The 25090-nt window shown below is 41.0% G+C and overlaps 1 protein-coding gene, 1 long non-coding RNA gene and 1 other non-coding gene across 34 annotated transcripts in view; all 3 read right to left on the bottom strand.

Moving 5' to 3' along the window:
• Positions 1–25090, bottom strand: part of LOC148684471 (uncharacterized) — a 662448-nt gene that overhangs the window by 326493 nt on the left and 310865 nt on the right. The gene's annotated exons all lie outside the window — the stretch shown is intronic.
• TCF4 (transcription factor 4) overlaps positions 1–25090 on the bottom strand; it is a 365743-nt gene that overhangs the window by 310592 nt on the left and 30061 nt on the right. The gene's annotated exons all lie outside the window — the stretch shown is intronic.
• LOC118077373 (U11 spliceosomal RNA) lies at positions 9587–9724 on the bottom strand. Its single transcript, XR_004691629.1, has one exon. It is a non-coding gene; the product is annotated as a U11 spliceosomal RNA (small nuclear RNA).

The following is a 25090-nucleotide window of genomic DNA, read 5'->3' as shown; positions in this document are numbered from 1 at the left end:
AACAAAAAACAAAACCCTCAAAGTGGTTTACAAAAAGATTAAGACAATAAAATCAAGGAAAATCTACAACCTCACTTTTAAATACACAAAACTTAAAATACTAAAACAGATTAAATTTACGTCAACTTTCTCAGTAGGCTAATGTTTTAGCAGGTGCAGAAAAAAGTACAATTAAGGTGCCTGCTTGATCTCAATAAACAAGGAGTTGATAAGATAGCTAGATACACAGACATATCGTACCACTAGGTCAAACCTTTCTTAGGCACCATAGAAGTTACAAAAAAGTCAGCAAGCTTTGCAGGATGCTTCAGGCTGGATGTTATGTTAAACAAAAATAGAGGCGGGGAAAGAAGAGGCAGTTATTTGGGGGCACGTAGCGTAATTTCAGAAATAAAGAAACTGTAATTTCAGCATTAAAATAAAAACTTTTGTCTCATGAGTTGTGATATTAGATGTGTAGGATGGGATCGTGGTATTGTGTGGGAAGGAGGGACACGTGTTATTTGCTTGTACAGTGGTACCTCGGTTTAAGTACACAATTGGTTCCGGAAGTCTGTACTTAAGCGTACTTAACCTGAAGCGAATATTCCCATTGAAAGTAATGGAAAGTGGATTCATCCGTTCCAGACGGTCTGTGGAGTACTTAAACTGAAGCGTACTTAACCTGAAGCGATCTTTCCCATTGAAAGTAATGGAAAGTGGATTAATCCGTTCCAGACGGGTCCGCGGAGTACTCAACCTGAAGCGTACTTAACCCGAAGTATAAGTGTAATTGGTTCTAGAAGTCCGTACTTAACCTGAAGCGTACTTAACCTGAAGCGAACTTTCCCATTGAAAGTAATGGAAAGTGGATTAATCTGTTCCAGACAGGTCCACGGAGTACTTAAACTGAAAGTACTCAAACGGAAGCGTACTTAAACCGAGGTATGACTGTACTGGGTGCAAAAAGAAGTTTGAGCCCTCAGCAGAGCACAGAATCTTCTCACTCCCTGCAAGGTAGTTTCATACATAGCAATGTGATGTTTTCAGCATATGTTGAATGATAAGGAATGGAGTTTTAGCCTGCATACATGTAAGTTATGGATGAGATACACAGCCTACAACCACAATGCTGACATTGACTTAAACAATGCAATCCTGCTGAAATCAAAGGGGCTTCGCTAACGGCAATAAATTATAGTGGATTGCACTATAAAGACCTGAATACCTTTTACATACATACGTATGACTCTCTGCACATATTTTTTAACAAAAAATCAGAAGCAACACAAAGGAAGGGATGCTATGCTAACCTTTGTGTGAAAAACATGCGTAGCTCCCACAGAAAACAGCCATCAACATGGAGTAATGGGCTTTGTGACCTTGTGGCACTGGGTTGTTAACTACCTAAAAATAAGACTATGCTTTCTTGGGGAAAACAAAAGATTCAAAAAGAGACTTATCTAGCTTTAGGCAAGCCAAGCAGCTGCTTATTGCAGCAGATCTGCGGAGAAGCAGAACTATAAATGCTTATGATGGCCAAACCTTGACCAAAAAAACTGACTACGTAGCTGAGAGGAGGACAGTTTGTTATCATTTTGCAAATTGAGGTCATAACATTAAATCAAAGAGAAGGGGAAAGAACCCCTGTAAGCTCATGGGGTAGGGGAAACTTAAATGAAACTCTTTTTTTCTCGCTCTGTTCTAGGGGAACTGCTGAGTTGGTTAGATTTTCCAAAACAGCATCTCCATTTTCACATACTGGAGTTTTCTGCATTCTGAGTATGAAAATCATATTCTTGCTCTCTCTCCCTCTCCTTATTTTAGTCCCTTGCTAAAGGTTTGTTAAACTGAAGCTACTGATTAGTTAGAAAACTGACTTAGTGGACCCAGGTGGAAGACTTGTCCATAATCAATACCACCGCAACAAGAACGTTCATGAAAATGTCATTATCAAGCGCAAAAAGCCTAGGCGGAATAGATGCCACTTACTGAAAGCTTATTATTATATGTTTAGGTTTCCAATGCGGCCCATGGTGTTGAACAAGTTGCCAACCCCAGCCAAGAGCTTTGGTTCAAATAATCACTGAGAAGTTCAAATGTTTATCCAAACCATTCAGATGGCAATCTTGGGTCTGGAAAAGCGAGTGGGAAATCTCACACGAACAGACTGTCTCCTGGCATTTCAGCACTTTCACTTCTGGTCCTGACCAGAGCCAGGAAGTGCAGAGGCGTGTGCTCAAGTGATAAATACTTGGGGAGGGGGGAAGGCAGGGAAATGTTGTCGGAACATTTCCCAACTAGCAAAAACACATTTGGTTAAAACCGAGCAGCCCAATTTTGGTATAACTGCTTTGTTTGATCGCATTTGTTCATCCCTACTAAAAATGTCAAAAGTTTCTCTAACTTGGCAATAACAACTCAGTGTACAAAAGAGACATTTGGAAAACCAAAGCTAAACTACTTATATCAAGGTTAGAAAGGTGGCATGGTAAAATGTTCGGTACGACATTTTATATCAGTTGGGTTGTTGTTGTTGTTGTTGTTGTTTTTAGGGGGGGGGAGAGAGCAAACCTCAACACTTCCCCTTTGAATGGGACTACTAATTGCAGGATTCCCAGCTTCAGAACAATCTTGGAAGACATAAAATGACATAAGGGTGGTTTAGATGAATGAAATTGCATTTATTTCTGTTGTAGGTACTGTATTGCAGACTTATTCCATATAACGATGTGATCCTTCTGGCTTTCTTGAAATCTTGCTCAGTCAGTTTATTCTTACAGTTTTGGTGGTGGTGGCAATTTTGCCTAGTAATTTTTAGGCTTTATCCAACTGATCTTCTATGAAGGTACAAATGACAATGGAGATATGTTAGTCAAGGCATGGCCTGAAGGCATGTGAGGCTACCATATTGATAAAACTAAGCAGGTCTGGTCAATACCTGGATGGATGACCACCTGGGAATCATATGTATGCCATCTTGAGTTCCATGATGGAAGAATAATTAGTGAAGGACAATATATAAACTATTTAAATAAATCCTCAAATATTTATTTATTGCATTTACTGCCCACCTTTTTCTCCAAGCTCAAGGTGGCATACATGGTTCAACCCTTCCTCCTTTAATCCCAACCCCACTGTGATGTAGGTTTAGAGATGTGAAGGCCCGGAAAAAGACCAGAAAAATTCGGGAAAAAACCCGTCCGTCCGCCGCCCCCCCCCCCCCGTTTTTTCCTGAAGCCTTTTTTGTTTTGTTTTTCCGAAAAATTGGAAAAATAAAAAATAGATTATGCAATGTTTTATTTTAACATGATGAATAAAATATTTTAAGATAAGGGGTTCAAATATTTTAAAAATCATTTTTTAAAAATATGTATGGTATCAGATTATTCTAATTTCTGTGAGGACAAGCAAGTCCTAGGTTACAAACTGAACTCTCCAATGCAAGAACAAGAGACATTTCTTCCTTTAGGAGGTGCTGTTGTCACCAGAAAAGAAAAAGGTTTCAGTTTTGTTTTTGCATACGTGTGCTATGCATTGGTTCTGTTCTTCTTCACTAGGCCTCAAAGCACTGGAAGAAAATATAGAGCAACCAAAAGGGCCTTAAAGTATATGTGTTGTTGTGGCAATCAGAGAAGTGTTATGAAAGAAAAAAAGAAATAAAAATATATTAAACATTAAATGCTGTAAAACAGTCTTTAAAAAGTGAAATAAACTAATTTAAGCATATAGTAGTAGCTAAAGTGGTTAACAGACCACACACATCAGTGTGAGGAAATGCATAAGGTCTCATGGGCAAAACACGGGAGGTGGAGTAAGCATGTTGCATAGCAAACAGTGATGAATGACAAGTTAAATTTCAGTTCCTGTTTGGATACACTATATTTTTAACATGCTAGTTGTGATAATTTTATGCCCATTAAAATTATCCATAGTTATATTTTATGTTTCTAAAGTAACAGAATGACTTTCAATCTGGAAAAGAAAAAAGAAGTGCTAATGTAGCATTTTTTTCAATTTTTCTGAAAATTTTGGTTTTTTTCTGGGGGAAAAACGGGGTTTTTTCCGAGCTTCAAGATTTCCGGAAATTTTACATCTCTAGGTAGGTTATGCTGAGAGGCATTGACTGGCCCAAGGTCCCTCACTGAGCTTCATAGCTGAGTGGGGATAGGAAAGCTGGTCTAGGGATGAAAAGGTAAGACAGCTGATGGGATAAAATAGTGACTAACTTGTGCAGGTATAAACATTGTCAGTCATATAGCCAAGATTATTAAAATAAGGCTACCTAACTTTAAATTAGATACCTGTTTTGTACTCATCTAGGTAGTGTTATTGATGCTTTTGAATTATGGTGCTGGAGGAGACTCTTGAGAGTCCCATGGACTGTGAGAAGATCATACCTATCCATTCTGAAGGAAATCAGCCCTGAGTGCTCACTGGAAGGACAGATCCTGAAGCTGAGGCTCCAATACTTTGGCTACCTCATGAGAAGAGAGGACTCCCTGGAAAAGACCCTGATGCTGGGAAGGATTGAGGGCACAAGGAGAAGGGGACCACAGAGGTTGGACAGTGTTCTCGAAGCTACAACATGAGTCTGACCAAACTGCGGGAGGCAGTGGAAGACAGGAGTGCCTGGCGTGCTCTGGTCCATGGGGTCACAAAGAGTCGGACACAACTAAACAACTAAACAACAACAAAGGCTGTGTTATTACATGGCTAACATTTTCAGTGAAGTGTTCATTATGACTTTCCCAAGCCATATATAGAAGAGGTGAGCAAGAAATGAAATATGTCTGCCAGTGATTTTCTGATGCAAACTTAGAGTTTTCCAATGCAAACTACCATATGTAAATTACTCTGATTTGCATCAGAAAAAATTCCAGAAAACCCACATCACTAAGCATGACCTTCCAAAGCCACTACAAATATATATGCCAAATTACATATATAGTTCTGGAACAGGACAAACATTGAAGGGGGGAAAGGATCTAGATAGAACAGGTGAAATTAAATGTGATTAACATCAGACAAGAGCCAATTATCAGTTGGGTTAACAGGTTTTGGCAAACAAGGTCTGGAAACTATTTTAATTGGGGATGTTTAAATATCTGTGCATAACTCATGTTAGAAAAGTAGTAACTTGCTGACTAGAAAACATGAAAGACAATCTTTGACCATCTACCAAAAGCTGGCCCCAGCCTTGAAAGCCTTGCTATTTTAAGAGACTTCACAGGAGTTGGGGATAGAATTGACACCCAACAGAAAGTTTTAAATTTAGAATGAAGATTTAAAATCTAAGCTCCAAGGAGAATTCTGCAAAACACTGTTTAATTTTTAGTAACAAGCTTTTATTAATACGCAAGAGATGGTGGACTCTCTCCTTCCTTGGGAGATTTTTTAGCTGAGGTTGGATAACCATCTGCCATGTATGATCTAGTTGAGATTCCTACATTACAGGGGGTTGGACTAGATGACCTTTAGGCTGCCTTCCCACTCTACAATTCCATGATTCTATGAAATGCTTTGGCAAATAAGTGAAATGTGGTCTATGTATTTATTATTATACTTTGTAGTATTTTGTAACATAGTACAATTTAAGCTGCCCACCCATAACACATTTGTATGTGTATTTTATTCCCTTTCAGCCACTTGGAAAATAATACTACTAATAATAATTTAAATGCAATTGTACAGCATTCCTAAGTTTAAGAGAATGAAGAAATATCACCAGAAAGCTCCGGTCCATACATAGCATTCCTACATAATCCTAGCTTTCCTGCTGATTTCAATTTTGAAGGATCTCCACGTATGTCCTGGTATCATATCGGAACAAGTGCCCTATAGATGAGAATATGGGTTACCAAACTGACCTCAGGAAGCCCATAAGCATGGCATGAAGGCAACATTGCTTATGAACATAGTGCCATTGCTGCTACCGGTAATAACCACTGATAGACCAAACTCCTATGAAGTTTTGGGTTGGTCTTCTTCTTCTTCTTCTTCTTCGGCGATCACTTGTAGCCGAGTAAGATTGTCTTCCATAAACGTGGTTTTAACAATGAGTCCGTAAGTGACTGTGGAGGCCAATTCTGGATCCACACATCCTTCCACAGTGGTTTACTAGTGCATAAGTGGACATACAATGCGCTTGGGGCAGCATGAGTCCTTTGGTCCTTTGAAGACAAGGAACACTGCATTTCTTTCCTTATGCTATAATCTAAAATTGTCTCACCTACCTATAAATATGGAGATGGCCCAGGCTGAAAACGTTATTTTTAAATATGCATACACAACAAGACGATGGTGACTAATGTACTAGACCCACTTATAGGCCAGTGACTTCTCCTTACAATCCTGATACTTCATTGGACCAATAGCACAATTTACAGCTTTGGGATTCGCCTTTATGAAAATAGATGCTTGTGCTGCTGGGACATAGGAATGCAGCTCCGGAGGCGGGGAGGGGTGGGGGAGAGATTTCTGAGTGGAATTAAAAGGATCAAGCTTTTTAAGGCATTGCAATGCTGTGAGCACTTCTGTCAAAATGTTTTGCATTATGGTGGCCTTAACTAACGCTTTTGGCATCTCTGATTACTTAAATTTCCATGCTTATTCTTTTCCCATTTAAAAATACGACATCCGAATGGAAACTTAAGCATATTTTCTGAAGATCAAAATGTCAGCACAGGTAAATTTCCTCCACGGCTCTAGTAGCAGGGGAAACGGCATATCACAGCAAGGCCCGACCTAGGAGGGCAAATTAGCTTCTTCTTCTTCTTTCTTTCCATTGATTGTAAAGGGGAGGATGCTACTTGAGCATCTGACAAGAGAGGCCATAAAATGTATTTCTCTTGAAGGCAAATCTTGTAACAGATAGCAAAAACAATCTCAGCCTCTTGCTAAAGGCATACACACTAATTGAAACAGAAATAAAATGGGGGATAGGAAAGAGATAAAGTCACAAAGTTATATCTTGGTCCAATTAGTAGGTAGGGAGTTAAAACAAATTATCGGTGAAAAGCACTCTACAAGTGTGAGCGCTGAAACTGGAAGAGAATGTTAGAAATACGTATAAAACAAAGCACCATCATGTCCTAAAAACACCTGGTGCTGATAGCACATCCTCGGGCATTTTTGTTCAAATCATATTTTACATCTGGATACAGTGAAAAACGAGAGCAAACTAGAAAAACAGCAAGCGAAGCTAAAAAAAATACATATATATTTTTGCACTGAAGTTAAGCAAAATAATTAGCAGCTGGAAGGATTACTTAGGTCATTTGGTTATCATCTTGCCAGCATTCCCCATGATATACTCCAAGGTCAGCTCTAGTGATGGTAGAATTAATTTAGTTCACAAATAAAGTGAGAAACCACCTTTGCTGGTGCTTTGAACTACTGTCCCCAGAAAAACTTGAAGGGTATGCATTGGAGTGGGGAATTCTCTTGCTTTTCATTTTTCTGTACTTAAAGCAACATTTGTTTTACTTTCATTTGCACTGCATTGCGGAAGTGCCTTTATTTCATTCTTCCACAGATTGTCTTCCACTGTCAGGGTTTCCTGTTTCAGATGCGATTTTTAAAAGGGTGACATCCTTTAAGTTCCCCATTTTCTTATATGGTGACCAACCCTATATATGTACCACTGTTGTTTTCCATACAAATGAAATGAAATTAGCTGGAACTGACTTCATCCATGCATCATAGTAAGCCATAAACCAAAGTTTACCATGCATGCATTAATTGCTCCTGGTTCGCTCACTTCTCCTGGTACGTGTTGTTGGGGGGGGACGACGACGACACCAACGTCCCATTCATATGTTTGAATGCACTCCCACCTGGTTCATAGCTGCCAAGTTTTCCCTTTTCTCATGAGGAAGCCTATTGAGCATAAGGGAAAATCCCTTAAAAAACGGGATAACTTGGCAGCTATGACCTGGTTCCTTTGGGTGACATTTGTGGCGCTGTGGGCTAAACCACTAAGCCTAGGGCTTGCTGATCAGAAGGTCAGCGGTTCGAATCCTTGTGACGGGGTGAGCTCCCGTTGCTTGGTCCCAGCTCCTGCCAACCTAGCAGTTTGAAAGCACATAAAAATGCAAGTAGATAAATAGGAACTGCTATAGCGGGAAGGTAAATGGCATTTCCATGTGCTGCTCTGGTTTGCCAGAAGCGGCTTTGTCATGCTGGCCACATGACCTGGAAGCTATACACCGGCTCCCTTGGCCAATAATGGTTGATATGATGCAAAAGGACATGAAAATCCCTCAACAACTGATTAGTCCACTAAAGTAAAAGAAAAGAAAATCATGCCGTTCTCTCTCACCACCACCCACCCACCCAATGTCTCTCATTCTGTTGAAGCAAATGTCCAAGGTTAATGTTATTATCCCCATATTGCAGAAGGGTGGGCTGAGGCTGAGAAAGTAGTGGACTGTCTAAGGCTACCTGAACCTTGTAAATTTACAGCATGGGTAAGATTTGGACCAGGGACTTCCTGATTCATAGATCAGTATCTTAGCCACTGCGCTATGGGCAGAACGACATGCGTAGCCAGAACCTTGGATTTTATTTTTATAAAAGAGACTGCCTTGCTATCAGTGTGAATTCACTGAAGCACCAGAGCCAAGCAAAGCTCTTGCAGCACTTATACATATTTTACAACACACACACTCCTTTTTGGATTGCAGCTGGCATGCCAACATTCTTCATAGCAAAGGGCAGGCATACCTGCTAACAGGAAGCTATATATTAACGCTAACTAACATATGATGTATTATCTTTCTTTTAAGTGCACTTCCCGAAGCATTTAGTAAATACTAATTAATGCGCTTGCCACAAGATTAAGGGGAAAACTTTATTATAAATCAACAGGAGTCCTTTTTATATTAATGGCTATATTGCTGCAGTGTACAAAAGCACCCACAAGGATCAGTTAACCCAACATACCAGGCACTGCACATTAATTAAGACTTTGCTCTTTCTGCAAAGGGTTTGCAACTATCAGTAATATAAGGCAAGGTGGGTGACGATGCAAAAAACAGGAGGCTGTGTGGCTTTAATGCATGAACTCTATGTTGCTCGTTTCTCGCAAAAGTTACCGCTTTCCAAAATGGCAATGTGCCTATCCTATTTGAGGGCAGGTGGCTGGAAACCAGCTACAGTAAGCAAGTACCCAAAGTCTCAGGCCCTAGAATAGCATTAGCCAACTTTGTGTGAAAAGGTCATCTTGAAACAAACAAGGCTACAGAATCTGTGGTCCTCCAGTCTCCAACACTCTGATAGGAATAGGGAGTCCAATGCCAAGTGGAGGGTCATACGCAGGGGCGTAGTGAGGGAGGGGCGATGGGGGCGGTCCGCCCCGGGTTCCGCTCTGGGGGGTGACACTCAGTGCCTCCCCCCCCCCCCGCGAATGAGCGAGTGAGCAGCCAGCCACCACCCAGGAAAAAGCCTCGCTAAGTGGCTGGCTGCTCGTAGTGCACTTTGCTTCTTTCTGCTGTGGTGGAGGCGAGGGGGCGGGCCAGAAAGGAGCGTCATTGATGGCCACTGAAACCCCTCCCTGGCCCGCCCCTCTCCTCCACCCCAGCAGGAAGAATGGGTGACATTAAGCAGGGGAGCCAGAACAAGTGATTACCAGCTGCCCCAGCACAAAAAAATTTGCTTCCAAAATCTCTTGAGATTCCGCACAGAAAGAAGCAAAGCTACAGCCGCCCCTCTCCATGTGCCACTCACAGCAGAAGCCCTTTTTAAAAAGTCTTTAGGCTCACACCTTACCCAGCTGCCCGAGACACCTCTACAATTCACAGCGAGCAAAATTCCATCACAATAATATTTGGGGAGGGCATGCTGCTACAGCAGCTTCATATTCGATTTGATCAACCCCCGCCTCTCCCGCTCGATATCCAGTGGTATTTCTGTAGAAAGATATCGATACCCTCATTTCTATACATATGCAAATAATGGCAGTGCATTCTAGGTACCTTTCCTGGTCATATGCTTCCCATTTCTGGTCTAAAAAGAAATAGACTGCAGGAGACTCAAGCACCGAGCCTAGCCCGCAACATGTTCTCTGATCCCAACAAACCTATTCCCAATGGCAAACTTATCCAAATAATTATAATGCACTTCTCTCACGAGCCAAGACGTCACCAAGAGGTTCTTTAATCACCTCTCCTGCAATGGGTACAGCAAATTCAGCAGGCTCCTTCCTTATTACGTTCCCTAACCTGCTCACTGCCACGTGCCCACTGAGATACAGGGAAACAAGATTGAACAGATGATGTGGTACCTAAAGGAAGGCCTCTGCTTGATGTTCACAATGGAGGAGAGAGAGGACTGAACTTGGTTCATGAGACCGAGTCAGTGGGTAGAGCCAACGCTGTTGACCCTTCAGCTTAGGTGAAAGTACGCTCAGTGTTAAAAACTGGTTGGCAACCATAGGTCTAAAGGTATCAAAAAACACTTGTCCAGTCCTTACTTGCTACCGTAAGTTGTCAATTATTATAGCATCCACACACACCTTCCGTGAATAAATCCAAAGAGAAAGCAACCTGGTCCAAGCACCAAGTTTTTCCCTACCCCTGATTCATTTTCATTTAAAAGCCTTTATATACTACTTAATATTTTAACAAAACCTCCAGGCAATGTACCCTCTAAAAAACAAGCAAATATAGCATTAAAACAAGAAACACAACCTAAAATCAGTAAAATATACATATGAGCATATAAAAGCAAATTTTTAAAAGAAAAAACAAAACAGAAATCCAAAGTAAAGAGGATCCCATCTTATGGGTCAGGAGAAAGCAGCCTTCACAAGGTGTCAGAAGCAACTGATGGTTGCAGCGTCATGTTTGGCAGGGGGGAGCACATTCCACAGCACAGGGTCAACAGCAAAAAATGCCCATTATCAAGTCACCACCCTATGGCATTATGTAGGATGCAGTGCCACAAGTAGAATTTCCCCAGATGATCTAAGTGATCTTATAGGTCTACACAGCGGCAGGCAGTCTTACAAGCAGAAGGTCTAACAGTTATTTCATTAGTAGTATCAGTAGCGGCCATTTAAAAAAACTAATTAATATTCTGCTCAGGTTTGCCTATACAACCCTAAATAATATCAACTTGCACCCTAAGAACAAACTATTTTGTTTTTCACACTGAGAAACTATAATAAACCAGGAAAAAAATGTATTCCCTTAGAATAGCACAATCACCAAAATATACATGAGTGTGAGTCAGTTATTCCAAAAATACTTTCCATGTGTGGCAAATCAGATATGTATGCTGCCACAACATTTCAGGAGAATTAACAGATCGGAATTCTAGATTATGCATGTACAAATATGGAAGGCTACAATCCTATGCACGCTTCCCTAAAAGTAGGTCCTGTAGAATATAGGATTTTCTTCTGAGTAAGCATGCAAAGGTTTCTCTAAGCAAACTGTTCAATTTCTCAGAACTTTGGATCGCAATTATAGTTGGCTTGGCTATTCATCTCAATAGAGCTAGGATAAGGCTGCTGATGGCCACAAACATTCACCTTTCATGAACAAATCCTAACGCTCAATGGACAACTCTGAAATGTACTGAATTTCACATTTTTTTCATTCATTCACAGACATCACAGCTGGGAGTCAAAGAGTTACTTTAGGTGTACCCGAGACACAGCACACACCCAAGAGGATTTTGAACACTTTCTTTCTTTCTTTCTTTCTTTCTTTCTTTCTTTCTTTCTTTCTTTCTTTCTTTCTTTCTTTTTCTCTCTCACTCTCCAAGAGACTGAATTCTATTATCAGAAACTGCTTTTGAAACTCCACTCAGTTTCCATGCAGCTGCTATTTGAGAAGTGTGAATGCAAAGCCCCCTTGGAGGCAGGACTAGTTTTGGAGTTCTTTGGACCCTGGCCCACATACATAATTTACCACTGAAGCCAGAAGAGTTGAATTTCAGTTTATTGCAGAAGCAATGGAAGCAGCGTAAGGCCTTATCTGCACTAGATGCTTAAAGCAGTATCAAAATGGTTTAACAATCAATCCCTCTTCCTACTGAAATTTTGGTACCGTAATTGTACCTCTGCGAGGACAACTCTCAGCACCCTTTCCAAGCTATCTAAATGTAAAGAATTATGGTCAAGCCTTGCTATACTCTGCAGCAGTGTTTCTCAACCAGTGTGCCTCCAGATGTTTTGGGACTACAACTCCCATCATCCCTAGCTAGCAAGACCAGTGGTCAGGAATGATGGGAGTTGTAGTCCCAAAACATCTGGAGGCACACTGGTTGAGAAAACACTGCTCTGCAGATTCAGAGTTCACCCATTTCCTTCCTTGCTTGTGCTTTGCTGGTTGGCTGTAGCCATTTTTAGACAGAAGCCAGATTGGACAAATCGGAGAGCAGGAGAAATCAGACAAATCAATTTTTTGTTTGTCTCTCTTTTGCTGATTGGCTGCAGTCTTTTCAGGAAGAAACCGTGGAGGGGTGGGAGAGATTGGACAAATCTCCAAAATGTTCCCGTAGGAATCAATGGAAATCATGGACTGATTATGCAAACGCTCACCTAATGAATGATTTCCAAGGACCACATTGTGTTCTGCATGCAGGACCTGCATGTACTTTCCTATAAGCCTCACTGAATTCATTAACATTTGAGTATACATATATAGATTGGTCTGTAAACCATTTTTCCTGCTAATGGTACGTACCAAAAAGGCAACCTCAGAAGAGCCAACACGCAAGGGATGCTTCCATCAACCAAGCTACCCTATTAATTTTATAACCGTTCTGTGGTTTGGAAACATGTTCTATATAAAACCATTCTGCTCTGGTCAGACCTCACCTGGAGTACTGTGTCCAGTTCTGGGCACCACAGTTCAAGAAGGATACTGACAAGCTGGAATGTGTCCAGAAGAGGGCAACCAAAATGGTCAAAGGCCTGGAAACGATGCCTTATGAGGAATGGCTTAGGGAGCTCAGTATGTTTAGCCTGGAGAAGAGAAGGTTAAGGAGGGATATGATAGCCATGTTCAAATATATAAAAGGATGTCATATAGAGGAGGGTGAAAGGTTGTTTTCTGCTGCCCCAGAGAAGCGGACACGGAGCAATGGATTCAAACTACAAGAAAGAAGATTCCACCTAAACATTAGGAAAAACTTCCTGACAGTAAGAGCTGTTCGGCAGTGGAATTTGCTACCAAGGAGTGTGGTGGAGTCTCCTTCTTTGGTGGTCTTTAAGCAGAGGCTTGACAGGCATATGTCAAGAATGCTTTGATGGTGTTTCCTGCTTGGCAGGGGGTTGGACTGGATGGCCCTTGTGGTCTCTTCCAACTCTATGATTCTATGTAAAATATATTTAATATGTAGCAAAACATAATTAAATCTGTGATCCTAATTCCACTTACCTGGGAGTAAGCCCAACTGAATTCAGTAGGACTTGCTTCTGTGTAGGCATGTGGAGGACTGCACTATAACTTTCCTAGTCTTCCACCTTCAAAAATAATTTCATCATCATGTGTAATTCTTTTGTAATGGGTTGTTTATTTATTTATTGAAGAAATCATTATGAAATCAGTACAAGTGGTTATAAAAATACTGCTTCTCATAAACTGAGCACCAGTATCAACTTCACAAGAATAAATTAATAGTGGCACTTCCTTGCCATCTATAAGGTGAGCTTTTAGACAGCCAAAGTGAAGGCTAGAAAAACTAAACTCGTTTGAATCGTCTTTCTTGCTAAATTACAAATGGAACAGAGAACAAGAGCTTTTTTAAAGAAAAGAAATGTTGAATTCTTAAAAAACCCTAGCAACATGCAAATAATGTCATCCTAACTCACGAGTTTAAGAAGCATATTCCTGTAATTGTGCACAAAAGGCCAAAAAAAACAAGGAAAATAATAATAAATTAGCGATTTTTTGCAGCCTTTTAATCTCACCATTTAAACTCACATTGATATTCAGCTCCACATTAACAGCCCTTACATTCAAAAATAGACATAACACTATCATAACATTTCATGTTTCAGCTTTTTTAAAAATAAGAATGTCAAGAAAACGCTCCTAGCAAGTGTTTCCATCAATCACAGTTTGTGAAGTGGGGTGGGGTGGGGAGAGAAAGAAGGAGAGGAGAATCGAAAAGGAACCACAAATCTTTTCTTGCGTGGGCTGAGGGGAGGGTTGTGTTCCAGCTCCTGAGGAGAAACATTTACCAAAAGTTCTGTTCTGACTCCAGACAGCTGTGAATCCCTGGCAAATGAGAACAGGCTACATTTTTCTACAATAAATGTAGTTGCTTGTTGACCCATCACTTTTATAAGGATCAGAATCCTCATCCAAGAGTTTGGGGAGGGGGAGGTTAGAAGCGGGAGGGGGAATCCCCCTGCAACTCCCCCCTATTGGCAACTTTTATAGAGATGTTTAAGCTACTAGCAATTGTTTCTGGGCTCTGTAACTCAGCACTGGCATTTCTAAAATGTGCTCAGCGGAAGTCTGTGGAAATCCAAATGCAGGAAATATGAGAGAGACACTCAGTACGATCCGAAGAAAGTTTAGACAAAGGAAAGTCCGACTATGTTCAATGAGACTTATTGCTAAGAAGACCGCACACAGGGCTGATGTCTCAAGTGTGCAAAACTGTTAATGCAAGCCCCAAGGGTTTTAGAAGACACACTCCATTGAACCCAAGCACACCATGTGTCAATGGAAGGACAGGAGATCAGACCAGCATCACCACAGTCATTCAAAAGCATGCACACAGTTGGTCCCCATTGGTATTGGGCCCAAGGATAGGCAAACTAAGGCCAGGGGGCCGGATCCGGCCCAATTGCCTTATAAATCTGGCCCATGGACAGTCCGGGAATCAGCGTCTTTTTACATGAGTAGAATGTGCCCTTTTATTTTAAATGCATCTCTGGGTTTTTTGTGGGGCATAGGAATTCGTTCTTTTTTCTTTCTTTCAAAATATAGTCGTCGTCGTCCCCCAAGGTCTGAGGGACAGTGGACCAGCCCCCTGCTGAAAAAGTTTGATGCTGACCCCTGGACTATTGGCGGATTTTAATCATGGAGGCAAAAGTGTAGTTGTGCAGCAAAAATGACCGTGTTGTAGGAATCCAAGCAAAAGAGCTTACACAGCAAATATCAAGAGAAAGCATCTTTTACAACATGAGTGGGGGACCTTTAGACACGCGCCACCCCATTTGGTGGACTGCAGCTTTAAAATTGCTTCCCTGTCATTGGGCTCTATTGTCACACTAGTAAAAAAAAGGGGGGGATCCAACTACATGGTTGTCAAATTCATGTGACCTTTTTACATGCAAAGGGCACACCACACCCAGGATCACTGAGAAAGGGGTGAGGTATAACTGAAAAAATGGGTGGGGTATAACTAATACTAAGCTGAGTAATCCATAGCTGCCAAGTTATCCCTTTTTTAAAGGGATTTTCCCTTATGCTGAATAGGCTTCCTCGCGAGAAAAGGGAAAACTTGGCAGCTATGGTAATCTATACCAACGAAGCAGTGCTAAATTAGAAGAGGAATATTGAAGATTCAGGACAGACAAAAGGAAATACTTATTCACATGGCATGTGGTTAGAAACCATGTAATTTGCTACTACAAGATGCAGTGACAGCCACCAATCTGGACAGGTTTAAAGGGAGAGTAGACAAATTGATAAGGTTATCACCAGGGGCTACTAGTGCTGATGGCTGAAAGAACCTCCAGTATTGGAGGTGGAGTGGTTCTGAATACCACTTTTTTTGGGAGTCACAAGTTGCAGGGGGCTATTGCACTGAAGCCCTCCCAGCAGCACGTTAGAGACCAACTAAGTTTGTCATTGGTATACATTTTTGTATAAATAAACAGAATTTCAAATGTATAATTTTATGTCTGAAAACTGCAAATGTATAATAGGCACACTAAACCTAACTCTGAATGTTGTTAAAAAACTTAACCTGTAACCACTGCAGTCACCTGAAGATATGAATTGAGATAACAGACCACTAGGACACATAGCTGCCAAGTTATCCCTTTTTTAAAGGGATTTTCCCTTATGCTGAATAGGCTTCCTCGCGAGAAAAGGGAAAACTTGGCAGCTATGCTAGGACACCACAGTGAATAATGAGGAGAGTCCAAACATCATTAACAATGCAATACTATACATGTCTACTCTAGAGCAAGTCCCATTGTGTTCAATGAGGCTTACTCCCAGGTAAGCAGGTCTAGGATAAGCCTAAGAAGCAGGAGACTCCCCTATCTCATTGCTACTTACATTTTATTAGCTTTCAAGTTTAATCAGCATGTATGCCTCTAATTTCCAGTTATATCCAAATACCATACAAACTCATTTTAGAAAACCAATGGTCAATTTGTACTGAGGATATATTCAGTGAGTCAAAAACAGGGATGAGTAGCCACAACTTTCTACCAATAGCTCTGGTCTAATAATCTTCCTCGTTCTTACTCATGGAAATCAACTTCACAGGAAATTGCCAGCATGCAGATTACTTCCCCCTGGGTTCAAAACCTGTCAGGGTAAAAGATTAAAAATAACAAACCTGACGAATGGAATTAAAAATGAAACTGAAACATAGATGCTGTATATGTCCTACACAAAACTTGGCATGCAAAAAAATGCGAAGTACTTTTTATCTTAAGAATATCTATCATTTTACAACAGCATTACGGTATTATCTTCTAAAATCTGGTGGACCCTCAAGGTCAGGGTATAAAGTTACTACCCCAGTGATAACAGCCTCAACCCTTGTGAACCAAGAGAAAACATTAACAAAACAAAAAAATTCCTGCTGTGTTCGTAAGAGGACACCAAGAATCAGCAAGAATCAGCAACTGAAGGAGATGGCCAAAATCCTCTGTTGATTTTATTATATTATAACCATTGCCATTATATGAGTCTTACAATCCACTCCGAGTCTTCTATGTGATGGCTGAGAATGTGAAACAGCCATAGTAAAAATAACACCCCAAAATCCTGCACCTCCCATTCCATCAAGGACACAGGCCCTTCCTATCTTTTCCCCCCTTATGTTAGCTCCACTTATCTGGTCTGCTGTGAGAGTTATTATCATGTGATCAGTATTTCAGAAGATAAATAGGCCTTTGTTGAATTAAGTTTGTTCACATTTCAACCCTAAACCAACATCTGGTGCTCTCAGTGTCCAACACATTGCTCATTAACTTCCAGCACACACATTATTTTCTACCGAGACACACACCAGTGACTAGGTTGAAAATGCTGTGGAAAAAGAAATGCGCTGGACCATTTAGACTGTTTTTATACATAGCTCAATGGGCACAATGGCGCTGAATACAAGGCTGCTGCTCAATTGAAGTGTTCCACTGTCATCAGAAACAGCTGCAGAACCCCAGAGTCTGAAATGCAGTCTTCCCATTCAAGCTCATTTCTCCCATTGTTACTTATAATGTGATCTAAAGGAACATTTGCAGGATTTCATAGAAAGTTTAAATGTTGTTTGATGAGAGCCATTAGATATTTAAATCTGAAAAACGAATGGCATACAGTAGGCAAGAGATGCAATCACCACACACCTAAACTGGAGCAGAAAACTTCATGGCTATTATCCTGCTCTTGTTTGTGGCTAATATTTGTAATGGAGAATATGGCACAGTAATGTCAATATTCTTTTCCATGAGAGAGGGGCAGGGGAGGGGGAAGGAAAGCTCTAAACCCTCAGATGTTGGCCTCTTGTCCCAGTTCCACTCTATTTAAATTGAACGCAGGCTGGTTTGGAAAATGCCCAGAGAAGAAACATTTTATTATTTGTTATTATTTTATTTATTGATCTTGTTGGTCACTTTAATCTTGCTCAGGGCAACCCGAACCAAACACGCAGACAAAATCAAACAAACAAACCCACGGAGATACATTACAACCAAGAAAGACATTTTAAAAATCCCACCCACTTCTAAAAGGCCACAAATTAAAGGACAAGGGCCTGGTTATAAAGGAAAGCTCTTTTGCTTGACACTAAAGAATTGATGCTTTTGAATTTTGGTGCTGGAGGAGACTCTTGAGAGTCCCGTGGACTGCAAGAAGACCAAACCTATCCATTCTGAAGGAAATCAGCCCACTTGAAGGACGGATCCTGAAGCTGAGGCTCCAATACTTCTCATGAGAAGAGAAGACTCCCTGGAAAAGACCCTGATGCTGGGAAAGATTGAGGGCACTAGAAGAAGGGGACGACAGAGGACGAGATGGTTGGACAGTGTTCTCGAAGCTACGAATATGAGTTTGACCAAACTGCGGGAGGCAGTGCAAGACAGGGGTGCCTGGCGTGCTCTGGTCCATGGGGTCACGAAGAGTCGGACATGACTAAACGACTAAACAACAACAACAAAAGATATATAATGGTGGCGTCAAGCAAACCTCTCTGGGGAAAGCATTAGACAAATGGGGAGCTACCACAGAAAATGCCCGTTCTTGTGTGGCCACTCTCCTGAGCCCTCATGGAGGAGGCATATGAATAATGTATTCCATATCTATTATACTTTTATTTCATGGATTAGTGCAGTGGTTCTCGTGTTTTTTTCTCTGGGCCAAGTAAAAATTTGCTCATTTTTATTGATAAGAAATACATTGGAGAACAGAAAAGAAACAACTCCTAGCAGTGCTTAATTGTTAACAGAACACAACTACCTCATGATATGATTGTGGAACATCCAAAAAGCACAGTATAAAACAATGTTGTTACATAAGAACATGACTCATCCCCACACACTTGACGCTCTCGCTCTCATTTTGAAAAAAAAATATCTCTATATACTGCAAATAGATATATACTATACTAAAATATACTACATTCAAATGTTTAAATGTTTCTTTGATTGTCCTTAAATCTTCCCACCACACTTGCCATCCTCTCCTACCACATCAGTGTGGCACGCTACGCCCTTTGAAAACCACTGGATAATAGGGTAGCACCCTATTAATACAATTCACAATGGCATATAATATCTTCAGATTCCCTATCTGGCACTTTAAGTATCTTACTTGGTCCTATGGCAGAAATGGTGGAGTCCTCCAAGTCTGACCTTCTAACCCTTCCCCAGCGACACTCCTTCTCCCCAGGCCTGCTACACCCCCTCCTGTCTGGCTAGAATGCATAATTGAACTCTTACACTTTTCATTTTCCTGGATGGAGGATGGCTGAGTGTGTGTAGAAACATGGCTACTGTACAAAGATACAAAATTAACATTAGCTACTCTGAGCACTTTGGCTCTGGCCCCACCCAACCACCAGCTTGTGTCTTCTGAAAGATTGCCTCAAAAGAACAGCAGCCACTGGGCTGAAAAGGATTCCCCATCCTTGTTCTTGGCCCTCCAACTCCATGACTTAAAAAGCACCAGTGTTATCATAAAGAGTGAAGCCAAGCATCAGTAAACTCCAGAAAAATTGTTGTGCAGCAGGATTGGACCAAACAACCCATCACACAAAATCTCAAAACTCTCAAGTCTAGCTATGATTGCTGCGCAGACGTTGAAGCTGAAAGATAGCAATGAGATACTTTCAGGGTGGTGAAAGGAAGTTTAAAGGCCCCCGGGAATGGCTGCAACTCAGCAATAGTGCATACTGTATACATATTGCAAAAGTATACATGAAAAAGCTCCCAGATTCAGTACTCAGCATTTCCAGGAAGGGCTGGGAAAGACCCATAAGGGTCACTGAAAGTAGTGTAGTGTGGACTGTGAGAGACTGTCTGATTTGGTATATGGCTGCTTCCTATGGAATCCATGTCTTACAACCAGGATTTTGACTTTTCTTCTCTTCCCCTCTACTTACCCTTCAACTTCAGCTGAGTGTCAGTTGCTTGGCAGCTCACCCTCATGTTGGGGTGGGGGATGGAGAGTGATCAGAAGATTAAGAGCTTCTCAACCATAAAGTATTTATGTCAGTTGGATGTAGGTTAACTAGTGGCACTTGCAGAAATTCGATTGCTTATAATCAGTTTTCCCAGCATGGCAGTAGATGAAAATTGAATATGGAAAGGACCACTGCATTTCATCCGTTTACTTACAATGTGTGTGTGTGTTTTTTAAAAAAAAGAAGTTAATTGATTATAATTGAATTTCAAAGCAAGTGTCACTGGCACAATCAAAAAGTTAACTTCAAATTACAAAAATATCTTAAGGCTTCTGTCAGTTACCTTTATATTCAAGATGCCTTACTGAATCCATGAGTAAAATGTCCCACATTATAGAAAGTTACTTTCATGATGCTACATAACCCTTCTTATGCAAAATTTTTACATTTCTTAAGATGCTTCCAAATGCCATCTATATACTAAGCGAGACATTATTCCAAGCTGCCAGTTAATTAACACCTGTGTATAAGTTGCTTTCAGGAAGCAGGAGATATTTATCGTTGCATTTAAGGTGTTCCATCATAAACCCTCAAGGGCAACCGCTCACTGTCAGTTTATTACACTTGGGAATGACCAGAACAAAATGTATTCACTGGAAGATCAAAGCAAATATGCCTTCTCAGAGTCATTTTGCATACCAAGGCAGGGGAGACACTTAGAAAATTTATTAAGACTAACTGTGAACCACCAATGGCAATTCATAATCTTTGTGCCTATGCATTCTTATTTTACATTTAGTATTGTGCAATGTCCAATGACATGCAACCAAGCGTCTGCTAGCATGGTGAGACCTCTCCTTCTTTTCCTCCCCTCTGGAGTTCCCCTAGCACCCTTCCAAAACTTCCCTAGAAGCCCAGGCTCTCATAAAAGCATCTGGTTTTGTTCCTGGGCCCCAGATTCTGGGCTTTCATTTTTATACATGTATAGTGGTACCTCGACTTACGAAGACAATCCGTTCCGCGGCGCTCTTCGTAAGTCGAGGTCTTCGGATGTCGAAGCACCCATTCTGCGCATTTGCGAAGCGCGTTTTTGTGCTTGTGCGTGTGCGGCGAAAAGACTTCCGGGGTTGTTGACTTCGGAAGTCGAAACCTTCGGAAGTCGAAGCATTCGTAAGTCGAGGTACCACTGTATATGCCCCTAGCCTCCTAGAAAGAAAGGCATTGGGCAAAATGCTGAGGTACATTCTATGTGATTTCTGTGAAACGAGAGTGGTGTGTCCATCTTGTATATTTTCCAAGGTACTCAAGGATGTTCTATTATTAGACAGCAACAGCACTTGTCAGTGTGTTTGCATGCGCATGGGATCCCAATAATCAGGACCAGTAGGACAGAGTGCACTTCCCATTTATATGTACATTATTTATACAGTAATATCTCACCTTTTCTTCCAATGAGCTCAAGGTGGTGTACATGGCTCTCCCTTCCCCATTTTATACTCACAGAAACCCTGCAAGGTAGGTTAGGCTGAGAGACGGTCACTGACCCAAGGTCACCCTGTGAGCTTCATGGCTGGGTGGGGATTCAAATCTGGTATCCCAGCTCATAATCCAACACTCTTAACAATTACACCACACTGGCCTCTCAACATTAAGAGATTGTGTAAGCACCAATAAGAGTGGCCTAACAAGTCAAGGTGCTGGAGGAGACTCTTGAGAGTCCCATGGACTGCAAGAAGATCAAACCTATCCATTCTGAAGGAAATCAGCCCTGAGTGCTCACTGGAAGAAGCTGGGGCTCCAATACTTTGGCCACCTCATGAGAAGAGAAGACTCCCTCTAAAAGACCCTGATGTTGGGAAAGATTGGGGGTACAAGGAGAAGGGGACGACAGAGGATGAGATGGTTGGACAGTGTTCTCGAAGCTACTAACATGAGTCTGACCAAACTGTGGAAGGCAGTGGAAGATAGGAGTGCCTGGCATGCTATGGTCCATGGGGTCATGAAGAGTCGGACACGACTAAATGACTAAACAACAACAAGTCAAAGCAACCAGCCATGTTGGATGACCATAACGCTGACCATTCAGCTGCCTGAATGCCCCTCAGTATAAACTGGAAGTGGAATTTGATCTTCTCCCTTTATTTTATTTTTAATGCTTGTGATGAAGAGGAAAAAAAGCCATGGTGCGTTCTGTCCTTTTTCAGTAAGTTATATCAATAATGTCTTTCACTAACTGCATTAGAGAGCAATTACAGCATAATGGCTGTCTAAATCCATTATCGGCGTACACTTAACCTTTCAATATTTAAAGATAATACTTAATTTGAGTAAATTAACGGACTGCGCATGAGACCAAACATATCTATTTAGCTTCTGGTTTTCCACCAGTGATATTTCTCTTTAGATCACAACTCCTTCGATAAGGATGCTTAGTTAACAATGTTCTCCTTTGCACTTCAAAAGGAGGTTAATACAAGAAAAACTACAAATGAAATTCAGTTTCCTTATTAACTGCCGCATCCACCACTATCACTATTAGCATTGCTTTTAATCCTACAAATAATTTCTAATCATTAACAGGGAAGATTTGCATCTAATTGTCTACCTTCCTCTTCCTTTTTGTTAAACAGCTAATCATAAAAAACGCCACTGTTTCTAGAGATGAATTCACATCTTTTCATCTCCTTGCCAGGATATATAGCAACATTTTCAGAGAACAGCATTTTCAACAGAATGCCCAATATATTCAATATTTTCAGTAATGGGGATTTATTAATATGCTGGCTTCAGATATCTATTTTAAGCAACTATAAAGAGTGGTGAGAAAGAGTTGTTACTCAGCTGATAACTGAGCTGCCCATAGTATCTATCTGTCTGTCTATCTATCTATGCGTGCACAATAGACATTGTAAAGTGATTGTGAGTCATCATATGTGCCTATCTAATAACTTATATTCTGTCATATAGTGTGTACCTTTTGATTCACGGAGCTTGTGCAGAAGAACTGCTAGGCAAAAAACTTCTGAAGCCCTAGTACTGTATTAGATCTGATCTGGGAAACAAGACAGCATATTAAACCCACTTTAAACCATAGGTTCATGTCCTGATTTGTTCAGAATTCATTAACCATTGTTTACTGGTGAGGACATAACAGGACTTCCTGGTTTGTTTCCTAGGTTCCATGAAGGGAGGAATGAAGTTCCTGTGTATGGGTGCATGAGGCTCACATGTCTTTCAAGGTCCAGAGAACCCTGCATGGGTAATGGAACTCTCTCCTTCTTTCCCTCTAACTCTTTTCACAGTCCTTCCCATTCCCAAGGCAATATATGATCATTTGAGCACAGTCCTGTTAACTGCATCTTAGTGGAGGGTGTAACACTGCATTAACATGCTTTGATGGTGTTTCCTGCTTGGCAGGGGGTTGGACTGGATGGCCCTTGTGGTCTCTTCCAACTCTATGATTCTATTCTATGATTAACACTGAACCAGTTTGGTGCAGGTTTACCACCAATGAAGTGCTACAAAGCAAAGAAGCGGCTGTAAATACTGCTTTAGAAAGAGACTTTAGTTGGTATTTCCCAAAATGTTATTTAAAGGCCAGATATGAAAAGGAAAACAAAATATACACCTAATCATGAACTGTGTTGCAGTCTCTCAATTCTGTTAAAGAAGAACAACTTGCCATGTGGTTTCTACAGAGAACGGGGAAGCCTGAGAACGAACAACACTATAGGGTTCTCTGGGTGATTTTAAAGCAAATAAAAACTTATAAAGCAGTTGTTGTTGTTGTTGTTTAGTCATTTAGTCATGTCCGACTCTTCGTGACCCCATGGACCAGAGCATAAAGCGTAGGGTGGGTAAAAACCTAGAGCCCATGCTTAGTGCTGCTACATGAATAATTTTAAGATCTATAGAAATTGTTCAACAAAAATGACTGCATTTGGGAAGCTACCACTGCTCTGGAGTGGAATGCAGTGACTCAATGTTGGTTATAATGAAACACTGTACTGCAACTTTAGAAGTTATCAGAACCACACAAACAAATCACACAAACACTTCTGAAGACTTCAAAATCAGAAATAGTCTGAGGAACTGAATGGTCTATCCAGGTTTGAAAATTTGGTGACCAAATCTGCTAATTCAGGAAATTGGAATTTCGAGTGAAAAGCCACCAGAACAGTGGTTCTTCTATCAACCTGGAATCCATATATCGTCTCTCAACACAACCTTGCCCTTGACCTATCAATCATTGGCTTAACAGGCAAAGTGAACATCACATTTAACATAGTTAAGTGAAATATATAAGTTAAGACTACCAAGTTTTATGTCAAGAATAACAAACCTCTGATATAACTGGTCGTGAATTTCTGCTAAATATTTTTGGTGTGAAAGTACAGCGTGCATAGCCATCTCTGCTTGCAGTAGATTCCTCTTCAATCCTAGCATTTTCTAAAACTTTCTTTCAACCCAAGGTCCTCTTTCTTAACATATGCAGCAGACTGCTGCATTTACCAGTTACCCTGGGACTGCAGATCTGAAAGGAAGAGCCCTCAGTCAATAGCACTGGCAGACTGCAACCCAGGCCTCCCAGAAAGAACTTAGCAGCAATGGGAAGAGTAACCTGGCCTCATCCACCTGCTAGTGATAGTGCAGCTGCAAAAACCATTGCTTTCCTCTTCCCTTCAGATTCCCTTTCCCCCCTTTGTGCCATATAGATCAGACTGCGAGCCTATAGGAAAGGAAGGTCTTATCTTTTAGGAGCTGAACAGTGCTAAGAAAATTAAAGGTGCTTAGTTGCTTAGTAAATATTAAATCATCATCGCCATTGTGCTAGAGCCACAACTCAGCAGAAATTCTCAGTTCCATGCAGATATTTTAATGCTTGGGGGTTCTGCTGCTGTCTGCAATAATCTGTAGATCGGAGTGGCATCTCATATTGAATAATAGGATACCTCTGACTTCTCCTATACCCATGGCACAGGGAAACAGTTCTCTCTCAACTCCCTAAACCAAATTGTGATGATGGGCAATGAAAGTGCAGTAGCCACAAATATAATGGATTAGTGAGGGTCCATAGCCAGGGGGCATTCAACCCCCACAGGTCTTATTTAGTGGTTAAGATGTACCCATCAGACTCAGAACTCTTTACCTTCCCGGGACCTTCCAAAGAGATATCCCTCTACAGTTTGGGAATCACTCCTTAAAAAACAAGAACTAATTTTCATCCAGAGGGGGTAGGACCCTTCAGATACCACTTTAGATAAAAAGCTACTGGCTTAAACAG

This window comes from Zootoca vivipara, chromosome 10 (genome assembly GCF_965207765.1).
Source record: "Zootoca vivipara chromosome 10, rZooViv2.hap1.1, whole genome shotgun sequence".
NCBI classification, from domain to species: domain Eukaryota; kingdom Metazoa; phylum Chordata; class Lepidosauria; order Squamata; family Lacertidae; genus Zootoca; species Zootoca vivipara.
The sequence above is the reverse complement of the archived record's forward strand: the minus strand, read 5'-3'. Positions and strand labels throughout refer to the sequence as shown.